Source organism: Theropithecus gelada, chromosome 6 (assembly GCF_003255815.1).
Source record: "Theropithecus gelada isolate Dixy chromosome 6, Tgel_1.0, whole genome shotgun sequence".
In the NCBI taxonomy this organism is placed as follows: Eukaryota; Metazoa; Chordata; class Mammalia; order Primates; family Cercopithecidae; genus Theropithecus; species Theropithecus gelada.
In genome coordinates, this window is record NC_037673.1 from 69753743 (window position 1) to 69768969 (window position 15227).

General features: G+C 42.4%; 1 pseudogene across 2 annotated transcripts; it reads right to left on the bottom strand.

Moving 5' to 3' along the window:
* Positions 1–637: 637 nt before the first annotated feature.
* On the bottom strand, positions 638–14873 carry LOC112625989 (annotated as a pseudogene). 2 transcript variants are annotated; one of them, XR_003119811.1, is made up of 2 exons: positions 14012–14873; positions 638–650 (listed from the first exon to the last, which is right to left on the bottom strand). The product of XR_003119811.1 is annotated as a cofilin-1 pseudogene, transcript variant X1 (transcript). The 2 variants fall into 2 exon arrangements; XR_003119812.1 differs by lacking the exon at positions 638–650 and adding an exon at positions 13956–13993 and having other exon boundaries at positions 14116–14870.
* Between the last annotated feature and the right edge of the window lie 354 nt (positions 14874–15227).

The following is a 15227-nucleotide window of genomic DNA, read 5'->3' on the forward strand; positions in this document are numbered from 1 at the left end:
GTGCTTCAGAGAATGAGACAAGCTTATAAAATAGCTCCTATTCCAGCCCCAGAAGGGAGGCGGCCGCACCATGTAATATTTCCAGTTAAGGGAAACACATAAATGTTCAAAAAACAGCCTGGAACCATCAGGGTTATAACTCCTGGCTGCAGCACCCGGAAGGGAGGGAGCAAAAGGAGCCACGCAAGAGTAATTAAGCAATTGCTGACCACAGTTCTAAACCTGCAGTCACTGATAAATACAACATAAGTTTTTAAGGGGCCACTCTGCATGGAACACAACTTTGATATCTGAGAAGCAGCCAGACTTTGTCCTTATGAGGAATCAACTTAAAGCTTGTAAAATACACCTGTGATTCTAGCATGACTTTTTTTTTCTTTTTTAGGCAAATAAGCTGCTGCCTCCTGGCCGCTCTGCAGTTTCTAATGCCATTTGCATGTCTTCTTTTGAGGAACTGGCCTCTTGGTGCTTCAGGGACGCTTTAGAGACAGTGAAAATAGTTTTACCAGTTGCTGCCTCCCAGTCACTCAGGGGTGATATTAAATCTGGGGGCAGTTAACACTCCCTTGAGAAATAAATCTGGGAGATAAAAGTCTCTCTTAAGCCCTACAAGACTCTCTGCTTTCAGGCATCTTCAATGTTTTAAAAACCTCTCCCTCGCTCTCATTTCGTGGCATTTCTCTTTGTGTTTCAGCAGACAGATGGAAGAGAGAGGATCTTCAAGGGGATTTCCACGGGAAGCAGGTCCAAAGGAAGAAATCCTGCATTCCCAGAATATATTGTACTTTCCTGTCCTTTGCTCAAAGCTTCCCAAATTCTTGCATCTTGCAGCTGAGCATCTTGAAGGAAAAAAAGAAAAACTAGGAAAATCAAATGTAAGCATAATGTATAGATTATGTTGTCAAATTGAAAATCAAATAAAAAACATAATAGCTTTTATTTTTTTCCTTCTTTTTTATCCTTTATCAAATGGAGATTAAGTCTTACACTCAGCAACATTAAGTCATACTGAAGATATAGACCATCTATTCCTGACCGCCACAGATGTGTTGGCATCCAGAATGCACTCCCATTCTCTACCTGTGATGCCCTGCCCTCTATTTCCAAACATCCGACTCCTACTGGTTCCTCCATAGTCAGCTTCTAATGCCCCACCCTCCGTGAAATTTTCTCTGATTTTCCCAGTCCCATAGGTATGAGAGACTTCATAGTGTCCTGGTTAGTAGCACAGATGCCGAATCCAGTCTTCCTGTGTTCACATCTCAGCACTGCCTCTGGACATCTGTGCAACCACGTACAAGTTGCCCAGCCTCTCTGTGTACCAGTCTCTTCTCCCACAAAATAAAGACACATGTAGAATCTGCTTCATAGTTCTAAAATTAAGTGTTTTGATACACTTGAAACACTTTCAAGAGTGCCTTGCCTATAGTAATCACTCAAGTATTAGCTACTATTAATACTCTATTATTACCTTTTTATTTCTCAGGGGATTATCTGAATGCTTTCTATTGGCACCCATTTTTGTAAGATATTTTGCCTGTATTCTTCTCATTTGAAACCATATCTTATCTTCCATCTCTTAAGGGAAGATTTGGGACTCTATTCTGTTTTCCTTAAAGTCATCTGGTAGAAAAGATGGATTGATTACCTAACTCAAGAGCTAATAAAAATGGCGTACTAGGCCACACAGCCTCCTTGACATCTGGAATCAAGGTATAGAGAGGAAAAATTAAAGAAAGTATCAAAGAAGACTTGAGCTGTGAGCAGAGTATATAAGGAAAGAAGGGCATGAAATGAAGAGAGAAAGACTGCAAGATCCAAAGAAAAATGTGTGGAAAGTCAGGGTACCACTGGGTGAGGCATGTGCAGGGTGGGGAATTAAGGGAATGGTGGAAAAACATTTACCAAGACTGTAACCTAAGGAACCACTGTGATTTTTTGGAGAAACAACAACAACAACAACAACAACAACAACTTCCTTTGGCATCCAAGTAACCACGGCTTCTGTGTCTTTGCAGGGGGCGCTGCTCTTCATGCTGCCCAGTTCCTTCCAAAGCAGCTCCATTTTTGCCAAGGGCAGAGGAAAACAAACCCATAGACCTCTGAACTGACCACTAGCACTCTCTCAATGACACCTGCTGCCCTCCTCAACCTCCACTCCCTACCATCAGCTCCACTCTGAGAGCCACTCCCTAGTCCTGAGCCCTGCCAGATTCTCCCTGCCAACCTTGCCCTCCCCCCAACCCCTGCCAGGCAGTGCAACTTCCCTGTGGGATACCGTTGGTGCCAAGCAGATGTTCTCTCCCATGCCAGCAGCAAGAATGAGCTCCCATGGGTGGCCTCTTGCGTGCTCTCCCTCTGTACCCAGCTGGGGAGGTTCCCTGCACTCCGAACCACTCATGAGGCTAGGACTTGAAGATATCAACGCAGGTGGGTATGCGCGTGTGCCAACACTTCAGGAAGGGACTAGATGCTGAGTATCCATGTTAGTGAGAACACCAAAGATCATCCGGTTGAGCCCCTCATTTTAGAAATCTGGAAAGGAGGCTCTAAGACACACGACCTGCTGCAAGTCACACTGCAACTTTGCTGCAATGCTACAGCTCCTTTCATTCCTTTATCCTGTGAGAAAACCCCTTCCAATTCAGACGCTGTTGTTTTCTTCTTTCTGGTCTCATTTCCCATATTGAAATTATACTGAGTTTTAACGAGTTAGAATGTCAAAAGCATTTAGAACTATGATCTCCAAACTCTTTTGACCATGACCCATAGCAGCAAATAAATTGTTATCATAAGCCAGCACATATAACTGAATGAAAGGGTTTGTGATTCGGTACTTATTCTTACTAACTGTGATGCATAATGGTATTTTTTCTATTGCTGGGAAATGTTGTTTGGACCCACTAAATTGAATTCATGACAGACAATTTAGAAACATTGACTTGGGAAGTGTCTTTATATGGGAACCACACAAGAGCAGATGAGACAAGGGCTTTACTCAGCAGGTGAGTCCAGGAAACACCAAACAGGGGTGAGAAAAGTAAGATGGGAAAAGAGAAAAGCCACGGGTCACTTGTGTAGGCAAACTGAACCTCAATCCCACTAGGACCCTCTAAGAAACTGTTTAGCATGCATCCTGGAATTATCCCACCATGGGTGGGGGACCCCAGGTACTTATTCATGGACTTCATAGCCTTATTGTTGAGGATTTTCACTGGGAATATTAAATCCATAAAACTGCTGCACTGCTCTGGGAGAGCTGAGCTGCTCCTTTTGAGGCCACAGAAAGCCCTCAGGCAGAGAGAAGTAGAGAAAAGCAGAGGGTCTAGGTGTTTGAGGTGGGAAGCTGTCAGCTGCAGAAGCCATCCACTTCTGCTGCAGGTGAACTCGGGATGGCGGGAAAGGGACCTGGAAGGGTGCTAACAGCAGCTGCTGCAGAAAATACCATGTTGTCTGAGGCTGCTGTGCCCTCCTGTAAAGCATCCTTACTTGGTTTCCAAAGGAAAAAGTCGACTGAGCGCGGTGGCTCACGCCTGTAATCCCAGCACTTTGGGAGGCCGAGGCGGGCAGATTACCTGAGGTTGGGAGTTTGAGACCAGCCTGACCAACATGGAGAAACCCCATCTCTACTAAAAATACAAAATTAGCTGAGTGTGGTGGCTCATGCCTATAATCTTAGCTACTTGGGAAGCTGAGGCAGGAGAATCGCTTGAACCCAGGAGGCAGAGGTTGCGGTGAGCCGAGATCAGGCCACTGCACTCCAGCCTGGGCAACAAGAGTGAAACTGTCTCAAAAAAAAAAAAAAAAAGGAAAAAGCCAAAAAGTACCATGTAAGTAGGAAAGAAAGGGTTAACAAAATGAGAGATGCTGTTAGATTCAGTTAATCCAGGAAACACTAAACACTCCCTTCTCATTTTTCACTTCATTGTAATATTGCTGACTTAAAGAAAAGGCCAGGAGAAAATTAACTGCATTCTGTAATCAAACTGTGTAGAATATCGCCGCTTGAAATGTTATGATCTGAAATGTCTGTGACTATAAATCCAGACCTTAATGATATAAAGATTTTGACTGCAGATTTTCTTCATCTATTTTTGGTTTTCTACCCACGTATCTGGATGTCCAACAGCTAGGCACCTCCATGATACTTAGGCCGTAGAGTGACCCAGGAAGCTACACAGAAGGCACTCATATACTTACTATCTAAACAAACTTTGAAGCGTTGAGGTTGAAAGGCTCCATATAACTACAAATTGTCATCATAATACAAATATGTCTGGATAGACAAGTCCAATGGAAGACTGCATTTAGGTCCTCCTGTTCATTGATCGAACACACACTTCAATTTCCCAAGCCTGGCATGTTCACACCCTAGCATATGCAGTCCATCTGGAACACATGGACACGGAAGGCGGACACGCTCTGGAGCTGCTGGAGAAAGAGGCCTGGATGCTCGGCTCACTTCTGTCTGTAGCTTGTTGCCTTGGACAAGTTCTTTGAACCCAGTTTTTCTGAATCAATGAAGCACTTTGAAGGGTAAGAAAGGACTATGTCCTAGTCCTGGATAAGGCATCAGAGAATTGCATCTTCTCAGTTGCATAACTTCAGATGCCCCACCGGTCACTGCCTTGACCTTTCTATCCCATTTTCAGATGCATAAACTACAAATGAAACCAGATATTGGAAAAAAGTATCAGGGCTTATTAAAATGGGACTGTCTGTCTGGCTTTTCATAATCATCTTGCTTTAAGCTCCATATAAGATCTGAACAAATGGATATGCTCTCTTTTTATGATTATTTTTATCACCATTGTCATCATCTACTACCATAGCAGCACACTTATTGAGTGCCTACAGTGCACAAAGCATTGTGCTAAGTAATCAGTGGGGATACAGGGCCCAATAGTCATGGTTCTCAAGAGGATTTTATTGAAAGTTAAAACTCACATGTATAAATAGAGACATAACAACATGAGGTATCATGTGATAAAGAGAAGATAAGTGGCCTGAATACCTGATGCCATCAAAGGTTAGAAATGCCCTCCTGGTAAATCAGGCTAATAGCCTGTGATTTGCACTAACCCTCAACAACCATTCCTTCTCTTTCTAATATTTACAACCAGTTCGCCACTGGACACTTCCTTTAAGATTTTAAAAGGCTCAAGCATTTTCTATTCAAAACAAAATTATCCACCGGGCCCCTTCTGACTAACTGCTACTATCTTCAGGCTAGCATCTCTTAAGAGTCATCACCCTCACTGTCCTCATTTCCTCCCTTCTCACTTACCCCACAACTGCTTGCAACCTGACTGCCACGCTGAAACAGCTATCCCTAGGGTTACCAGTCACCAGCCTGCTACGAAATCCCAGGGACACTCTACAGTCCTCATTCTTCTTGACTTCTCAGCAGCCTTGATCACTCCTGCCTTTCATTCTTTTTTTTTTTTTTTTTGGATAGAGTCTCACTCTGTCACCCAGGCTGGAGTGCAATGGCGCAATCTCGGCTCACTGAGACCTCTGCCTCCTGGGTTCAAGTGATCCTCTTGCCTCAGTCTCCAGAGTAGCTGGGACTACAGGCATGCAGCACCATGCCCAGATAATTTTTTTGTACTTTTAGTAGAGATGGGGTTTCACCATGTTGGTCAGGCTGGTCTCGAACTCCTGACCTCAAATGATCTGCCCGCCTTGGCCTCCCAAACTGCGGGGATTACAGGCATGAGCCACCGCACTCAGCCCCTTTCATTCTTAAATAAGCTCTTTTATGACATGGAATATAATATTAAAAAGTGCAAAAATCATGAACATAAATGTTTACAAAATGAACATGCCTTTGTAACCACCATTTGGATAAACAGGTTATCACCAGACCCCTAGAAGCGCTTATCCTGGTGTTCCCTTCCAGTCGCTACTCCTACTGAGAAGTAACCACAAACAGTGGATGCTGTGGTGTGCCCCCCAGATCCCCTCCAGGACTCAAGCATTTATTCCCCTACTGGAAGTGTTGGCTACTAGCAGCTCTTAGCCTAGTAGCACTCTAAGACTTCCCTGGATAAAGACAGCCTTACCTAGGGTCCTGCTCCATTCCTCAAGATGTCTCACATCAGATGACTGGTTGATCTGTAAATGACTGAGATGGAAAGGCTGTGTGTGTGTGTGTGTGTGTTTAAAGACAAGGTCTCACTTCACTCTGTTGCCCAGGCTGGAGTTCAGTGGTATGATCACTGCAGCCTCAACCTCCTGGGCTCAAGCGATCCTCCCACTTTGGCCTCCCAAAGCACTGGGATTATAGATGTGAGCCATCATGCCCGGCTGCCATCATCATTAGAAAACTCCCCTTTAGGTTAGCTGAGGCCCTCATTGTGACTTCATCACAGTTCACCTTTTCCTTCTGACCTTCACAGCGTCCTTCATTCACTCTCATGGGTTGACCCTCAGGTCACACCCCAATCGACTTACTGTACACAGATCTCTGCTTCCTGGGGAATCTAAGATGTGATACCACAGACTAACTGCTAACATAGATTTTGAACTTTATAATAAATAAAATTATACAGTATGTGCTTTTATGTGCCTGGCTTCTTTTAACATTCTGTGAGATTCATACATGTTGTGTATAATAGTAGTTTGCTCTTTTTTATTGTAGTATCATTTATGATATTCTTTAAATAAATGTACCACAGCACTGTTTATGGCCTTTTAGGTCTTTTCTAATTTTTGGTTATGAATAATACTACAATGAACATTTGTATACCTATCTTTTCGTTCTTATAAATAAGAATTTCTGTTGGGTATATACCTAGAGATGTAATCCTGTTATGTAAGGTATATTTATGTTCGGATGTAGTGAATATTGCTAAGGAGTATTCAAAGTATTTGTACCACTTTATACTCCAATTAGCAGAGCATGAGACTTTCCATTGAATTTGCTATCTGGCCCTTTACAGAAGAGGTTGGCCAATCCCTGATCTAAGTTAAAGAATGAGAGGAGCACAAGTTTTAAGGCATAAAAACACCTGACATATCTTCAAGCAAGGGTAAGAACACCAGTTTGTTTAGGTAGATAAGACTAGGTAGAAATACACAGTTTATATCAGAGATCAGCAAACTTTTTCTGTAAAGGGCCAGATTGTAATTTTAGGCTTTGCAGGCCATATGGTCTCTGTTGCAACCATTCAGCTCTGCCATTGTAGCTCAAAAGCAGTCACAAACAATATGCAAAAAAAAAATGAGAGTGGGTATATGCCAATAAACCTATTTAAGGACACTAACCTTTGAATTGTATATCCTTTTCATATTGTCACAAAGTATTACTCTTCTTTTGATTTAGTCCAACCATTAAAAATGTAAAAGAAACATTCTTATCTTGTGGGGTCAACACAAACGGGCAGTGGGCTGGGCTTGGCCCATGGACCATAGTTTGCCGACCCTTTTTGTAGATGGTGGAGGCCTAAATAATCTGAACTTATTTGGTAAACAAAACATTTAGCCTTTTTGGGGGAATGGTACGATGTATACAAAGCAGTGTCTCAGGGACTCTGAGCTGATTGCGGCATTTAGGATGAATTGGGGAGGGAGAGATTGTAGGTTGGATGACCGGTTAGCGGGCAGAGTGGGCAGACCTAGTAAGGGTTGGTAAGGATTTGTTATCTGGTGGTGACAGAGAGAGTGTGATGAAAGAGATGGGACATATGCAAGAGGATATTAAGAAGAGGTAAGAAAAAGATTTGGTGACTGGTGAGAGAGAAAGAAAGAAGACTCAGAGCCTAGCGCCAGGGTTTTCAGCATAGGAGACAGGGTGAAGAGTTTGGTGGTAAAATGGTTGAGAGACGTTAGAGATCAATATTTAGGGCATGGGTACTGGAGCCCAAAGGCCTGACTCTCAAACCTGGCTTCCTGTTTTACAAACTGTAATCTCTCTGTTTCCTCCTGGGCAAAATGGGATTAATAATAGCATCTATTTCATTAGGTTGTTATAATTCATACAAAATGCTTAGAACAGTGCATGGCACATAGCATGCACACAACAGGTGCTGGCTTTTATTATTTGTATAGTGTCATTTTAAAAATAACAAAATAGGACTGGACACAGTGGTTCACACCTGTAATCCCAGCACTTTGGACAGCCGAGGTGGGATGATCACTTGAGACCAGGAGTTCAAGACCAGCATGGGCAACATGGCAAAACCTGTCTCTACAAAAAATTAAAAAATAAAATATATTAGCTGGGCATGGCAGTGTGTGCCTATAGTCCTGGCCACTCAGGAGGCTGAGGTGGGAAGAGCACTTGAGCCTAGGAATTTGAGGCTGTAGCGAGCCTTGACTGCACACCTGTACTCCGGCCTGGGTGACAGAGTGAGCCTCTGCCTCAAATATATATATATAATTTTTAAAATAATATAATAAAGTAAAAATGTTAAAGATAGAAAGCAAGTTTAAGGGAAAAAGTGTTATCTGGCTTTAAATGTTTTTCAGCTGACCCTGGGTGGAAGTCCTAGCATCATGGGTGTGTGTTCCCATAGAGAGCAACTTGGTTTCATAGGAGTGGCAAAAAAGGCCAGAAGGTCAAAGATTAAAGTATAAAAGCATACATTGTGGTCAAGAACTCAGGCTCCAATGAAATCTCTTCTGTCTGTCTTAGTAGCTATGAACCCTTGGGAAGGTGAGTTACTTAACCTCTCTATACCTTAGTTCTCCCATCTGTAAAATGGTATAACCATAGTACTTACTACATGGAGTAGCTGTAATGGTTTCAAAAGTAAGTGTGAGGCCCAAACAGAGCCTATCACAAAATGAGTCTTCCGTAAATGTGTAGCCTTTGTTATTCTTGTGACTACATTTAAGGAAACTAGAGACCAGGGCAGCCTCAGGAAAGGAAGGCCTCAAAGGCACAAAGGAATTTGCCCGGTGAGATTGTCCTTGAGGACTTCTCTGTCTCTATCTCCGCTACATGCATCAGAGTTAGGAAGAATGATTTTCTGAGAACTTGATCAACTCCTTTAGGATCAATGGGCAAAATCCCAAACTTTTCATTTAAATGGAGTTGACCTAAATCTGCTGAATGACAATGTCTTTAGGATCAGCCCCTGGAGCTTTTCAAGTGGCATTGACTGGGCTGCCTGGAAAATCCTCTGACCTAGAGAAATCTCCTCCTTAGTGAGGCTGACATAAAACCCCCAGATTGCTCCTTTTCCTTTCAGGAGGAGGAGGGGCAGCTCATCATTGAGAAAGCAGCAGCTCAGACTCTGGCTCTCGCATTTAGCTCCGTATCACATCCATCAGGATCCCGCACTACAAAGTTGCTCATTTTCTAATCCACGGTGACTGTGGGTTATTTCTTCTTAAGCTTCTTAATTTGCTGCTTAGAAAATTACTTTGGGTGAAGGCGATTAGTGTTATACATTTTTGAAGAGAAAATTGCAGCCTAGCCTACTCTGACTGCATGGGTCAGGGACTTCCTCTGCATCTCATTTGATCCTTCTTTCTTTTGTTCATAGCTCTGATTCAAGCAATCTGGCTCCTCAAAACTCTGAGATGGTATCCTGGTGCCATGTTTAAAATTCACGGAAGCAACACTTGGCAAAGGAGAAGAGCTTGGGCGTGAGCAATATAGGTGACAAATAGGATTGGCTTCAAAAAGATTTTCCCAGCCAGGTGCAGAGGCTCACATCTGTAATCCCAGCAGTTTGGGAGACTGAGGCAGGAGGATTGCTTGAGGCCAGGAGTTTGAGACCAGCCAGGAAACATAGTGAGACCCTGCCTTATATATATATCAGATATATCAGATATATGATAAAATGTTTAAATAAAAAATTTAAAAAGGAAGGTTTTCTCTGTTCTTATTAATTGGTAAACACTGTATGGGTTTTTGCGAGGGGTGTGTGTGTGTGTGTGTGTGTGTGTGTGTGTATGTGGTGTGGGGCAGGAGGCTGAATAGGGAGTAGAGATTGACTTAGGAAACTTTCTTTTAAAATTTTCCTAGTGATCACAGACTCCGTAATGTCATCTTGATCTTTTCTGGAAAAGTCATTGTAGAAATCTCTGCTAGGCCAGTCAAATAAAAATTACCGATGGGAAAGAAAGTCAAAGGGCATAGCACAAGCTGAAAAAATCAGTCTTAGAAAGAGACGAGCAAGAAGGAGTCTAGGGCCTGTAGGGACCTTTAGCTTTGCCTTCTCTACTTGTAGAGGTAACAGAACTAGCCAGAGGCTGACTTGGCTTCTCCCGTCTGGCCACCGGCCTGACTACACTGATGGACTGCTTGGCCAAAGGTCTGACCGTGTGATTGAACGCCCTAGCCAAGGAATTAGAATTGCAGCTAGTGTGTTCAGGGCCCTTCTCTGGCTTTTTCAGTCCTTGATTTCATGATTCCTAGTTCTCATGGTTCACAGGACACAATCCTCCACCTGAGACGTGTTCTCTACCCCAGGTCCTGGGTGGACATTCGGATGGCCCCTTTACCTTTCCATGGCATGGGGTATGGGTCTTTGGATGTCAGAATCATTTTGCCCTTCCTCAGGTGGAAGGCTGGAACCTACTGGGATTGGTCCAGTAGGTCCAAAGCTGCTGATGGTGGCAGCTTTGATGACAGCTCCATGTGGAGCCCAGTGAGTCGTCCTCCATCACCCTAGTGTGTGATGGTGGGGGCGAGTTCTCTCTCATTGCCCACAACTCCTCTCCCTTGTCCCTGCAGCTTGTTTCTGAGAGCTTCATTGTTTTGTGCCTGGCTCCTGGGCTGTGAAAAATCATACCCCTCACAGCCCCAGCATCTTTCCCAGAATAGAGACATAATAATCCAGGCCGAACGTACACTCCTGAGATTCAGTCCCTAGAGCTTTGTTCTTTTAGGAGTACAAATTTTATACTTTATGGTGTTTATTAGAGGAGAGAGGGTAAAAGTGTCATTTATCTCCACATATGTGGGAATGCTATTGAATTGTCATCAATAAGGAGTGCAGCCCTCATGAGTGGAACAACCTTTTCTCCCCTGATGGATGATTGTGTTTCTGGAAATCAGTCAGGCCTTTATGCTAACAGAGCCCGGGTCTGGATTCTATAAGGCGGGGAGTAGTTTACTCAGTGGAGTCCTTCAGTCCTACAATTACGTCCTCCCCATAGACCCACCCACCCATCAACTTTTTCACTCATAAATCCAACACTGCTTTGTCTGAAATATGGCAGATTTGCTTTCATTTTCATTCGAATTTGAAGTGGGAGATTGGAAGGGTAAGGTCTGGGCTCCAAGAGTAAGTATAAGTTATAATTATATTTCTTCACATTGTACCTTTGATTATGTTTTGATTTGATGGATTGCATATCCCCTACTGCACACACCAGGATCCTTCTGACAAAACTAAATAGATGTATTTTCATTAACCTACCGAGTGACTTTCCAGAAATACCTTTTCAGAAGTTTCTCCGGTGTTTCATGACAGAGTCTGTTTCTAAAATCTTAACTGAAAGCCACAAAATTACTAGTATGAAATACTCTCTAGAGACCTTGGGACACTTCTCTTCCAACATAGAACCTATTAAGGACCCCCGATGTGACCACTTTGATTGAACCAATTATTTGCTTTATTTAAATACCAGGACAGATTGTAGATTGCTTTCCTGGAGTGATTTCTCCTTTGACTAAATGGGAGCACACAGAATCAACAAATTATTTGACCTTGTATAGAGATGACCTCAGGGGCACAGTATCTGAATCCAGCAACCACATCCTTGTTGTGTGACCACAGGAAGAATCATTCTGTCTCAGTTTTCATGACTGTTAAGGATAAGCTGAGAGTTCCATTTAAGCCCCCAAATTGCCAGTCAATATTCGTAACTGGTAGGCTGAGATAACTATTATTAAGAAGTACTCAACAATGTTAATAATGATAACAACTATCATTTCTAGCATTTGTTTGCCTTGAGTTGGTAAGCATGGAAGGAATGCTTTGTTTTAGGGGCTAAAAGAGGAGGATGAAAGTTGGGGGTGGTTTTACATTTATTTGGACTTCTTAATGCCTAATGCCTGCATCCGTGAAAAAGTATAAAGAGACATTTTGTATGAAGGAGAGACTGTTATCTGTTTCCTATTCCACCTCTTAAGCTAGTCTTGAGTTCACTAAAAAGTTAGATTAGAATAGCAATTAGAGAAGTTGAATTTTTTAGAAACTTTGTGAGACTCTGGACAAAAACAGTGCTACTTTTAGGCCTGGAGACTTTGTGTTGAGACAAAAGACAGTTTCCCCATTGCTATGTGGAACTTAGCTCCCCCTGATATCTCCAAAGTTGCCAGCAACATTGAAGACAGGAAGGCAGCACTGCACATGAACACAGGCATTCTCCCATAGCACCTTGCAGTCAGTGGTAGGACAGCAGGCCTAAGGTGTAGCGGGAAAGAGAGGGAGTCCACGGCTTGGACTGAGGGAAGGAGTGTGACTCACATGCTTCTCCCAAGCCAATGGGAGACTGTCTTTAGAAGCAGTAGGAAATATCTTAAAGGAAGGCACTTAAGATAGTTGAGCAAGGTGGGAAAATTGGAGACTTTTCATGAGTGAGTATGAAGAAGAAATTCAGGATTATTGATGTCATTGTGATTTCACTTGTATCTGCAGAAAATAAGAAATAAAAATTGCTTTAAATACTTTAAAAATAAACAGAAACCAAACAATCTTGAATGTGTGTGTCTCTATTCTGGATTCCCTTCTGTTCTATTTGTTATATGTTTAGATTTATACCAATACCTCACTATTTAGTTTACTATAGGTAAGTAAGTCTAAAAATCAGGTAAAATAAAACCTCAAAAATTGTTGGTTTTTTCCCCAACAATTGTTTAGACTATTCTAGGTCCCTTGCATTTCCATATAAATTTTTAAATAAGCTAGCCAATCTATAAAATAGAAAAAGAGCCTGATGAGATTTGGATTGAATTTGACAAAGGTACCAAAGTAACTCAATGAACAAAGCATCGCCCTTGCAACAAATGTTGCTGAAAAAATTAAATAGACTTACACAAGAGAAAAATAAAAACTCTCCATTCTTACCTTATCATATACAAAAAAATTAACTTGAAATGGATTATAAGAAAACATAGGAGAATGTCTTTGTGGCCTTGAGTTAGGGGAATAATTCTTGAGATATAAAGAAAAGGAACCATAAAAGAACTAATCAATAATTGTACTTTATCAAAATAAAAACTTTAAGACACTAGAGAAAATGAAAAGGCAAGCTACAGACTGTCAGAAAATATTTGCAAACCATATATCTGACCAAAAAAAAAAAAAACCTCTTAGAACTAAATATTAAGACAATAAACAATACAATAAAATAAATGGGCAATAAAACAAATAGTAAGTTGGACATTAATCCCAAATAAGACCTAGGAACAGCAAAATAGTGCATGCAAAGATGCTCAATATCATTAGTCATTAAAATAATGCAAATCGAAACTGTGGTAAGCTACTACTACACATCCACTAGAATGGCTGACACTAAAGACTAACAAGACCAAATGTTGTGGAGGATGTAGGGCAACCAGAATTGTCATATATCACTGTTAGGAATGCAAAATGATAGTGCTACTTTGGAAAACAATTTGACAGTTCATTATAATGTTAAATATACATGTACATATAACTCAGAAATCCTATTTCTAGGTATTCACCAAAGGGAAGTGAAAATATGTATCTATACAAAGACATATAACAATTATTTTCCACTATAATTAGGATATCTTCCTAATACTTTGTTTGCCATTTTTAAAAGCTAAAATTTCTCTATAAATAATTTCCTTTTTAATATTTCAAGTGACTGAATGTCTTGATTCTTTCTCTCCTTTACTTGAAACTTAGAACACATAAACAGAACTCTTTTATCAACATTATCATGGACTCTTTTTTTTTTTTTTTTTTTTTTTTTTTTTTTTTAAACAGACAAGCACAGAGTCACTATTGCGGTTAGAAGTTGGCAGCATGGGAAGGGGGAGGACCAGGTGGGGAATGGGGATGTTGTTAAAAAAAAATACAGGCTCCCCCACAACTGGGGTACCTGGGGGGAACTTGGTCTGCTTCAACCCAAGAGGAATCAGAAGATCAAAAGCAGTTTGGGAAAGCCAGAACCGTCAGGCATGGAGGGAGAAGGAAAATCCAGGGGGTGGGGGGTCTGTTTGGCATCTGGGGAGAAGGGATTGCCCTCCCCCTGCTGGGATCCCCCCAGCCCCTCCGGTCTGGCAGGAAGGGGGCAGCCTGCAACCCCCGAGGGCAGGTGTGGGGCTGCCAGATGCTCCAGGCAGGGGGCCAGAAGGGGCTCACAAAGGCTTGCCCTCCAGGGAGATGACAGCACTGTCCCCCAACTTCTCTGCCAGGGTGCAGCGGTCCTTGACTTCCTCGTAGCAGTTTGCTTGCAATTCATGCTTGATCCCTGTCAGCTTCTTCTTGAAGGCATCCTTGGAACTGGCATAGATCATTTTGCTCTTAAGGGGCTCACACTCAGGGGCCCAGAAGATAAACACCAGGTCCTCCTTCTTGCTCTCCTTGGTCTCATAGGTTGCGTCATAGAGGGCGTAGCGGCAGTCCTTGTCTGGCAGCATCTTGACAAAGGTGGCATAGGGGTCGTCGACAGTCTGGCCCACATCGCCCACCAAGATCTCCTTGCCCTCCTCCAGGATGATGTTCTTCTTGTCCTCACTCAGGCAAAAGAGCACCGCCTTCTTGCGCTTCTTTACCTCCTCTGGTGTTGAAGACTTACTCACCTTCATGTCGTTGAACACCTTGATGACACCATCAGAGACAGCCACACCGGAGGCCATGTTTCCGGAAACGAAAAGGAGTGGGCACCGAGAGCCGCAGTAGACAAGAGCGCTGCAGACGCTGCCGGGACCCGACTGAACCTATCATGGACTCTTAAAAGGATGTTATGATTTTCTATGGAATAGAAAAGGGACTGCAGACCCAAACTGGTACATATTAAGCTGGTGCAATAGTAATCGCAGTTTGCCATTACTTTTAATGGCAAAGACCGCAATTACTTTTGCACCAACCTAATATTATTGCTATGTGTATATCCAGCCACCAGGACCTGAGAAGGTTCTAGGTTTTTAGATTGTGGGTATGTGTGTGTGTTGCTACCTCTGGAACTCCTCAAAATCTTAATGGAGCAATTATGAGTGTCATTTCCTTTAATGTTTTCCTTCAGAATGCTTTTACATGTAACCTGTCTTTACGTGTCTAAATATTTAACCG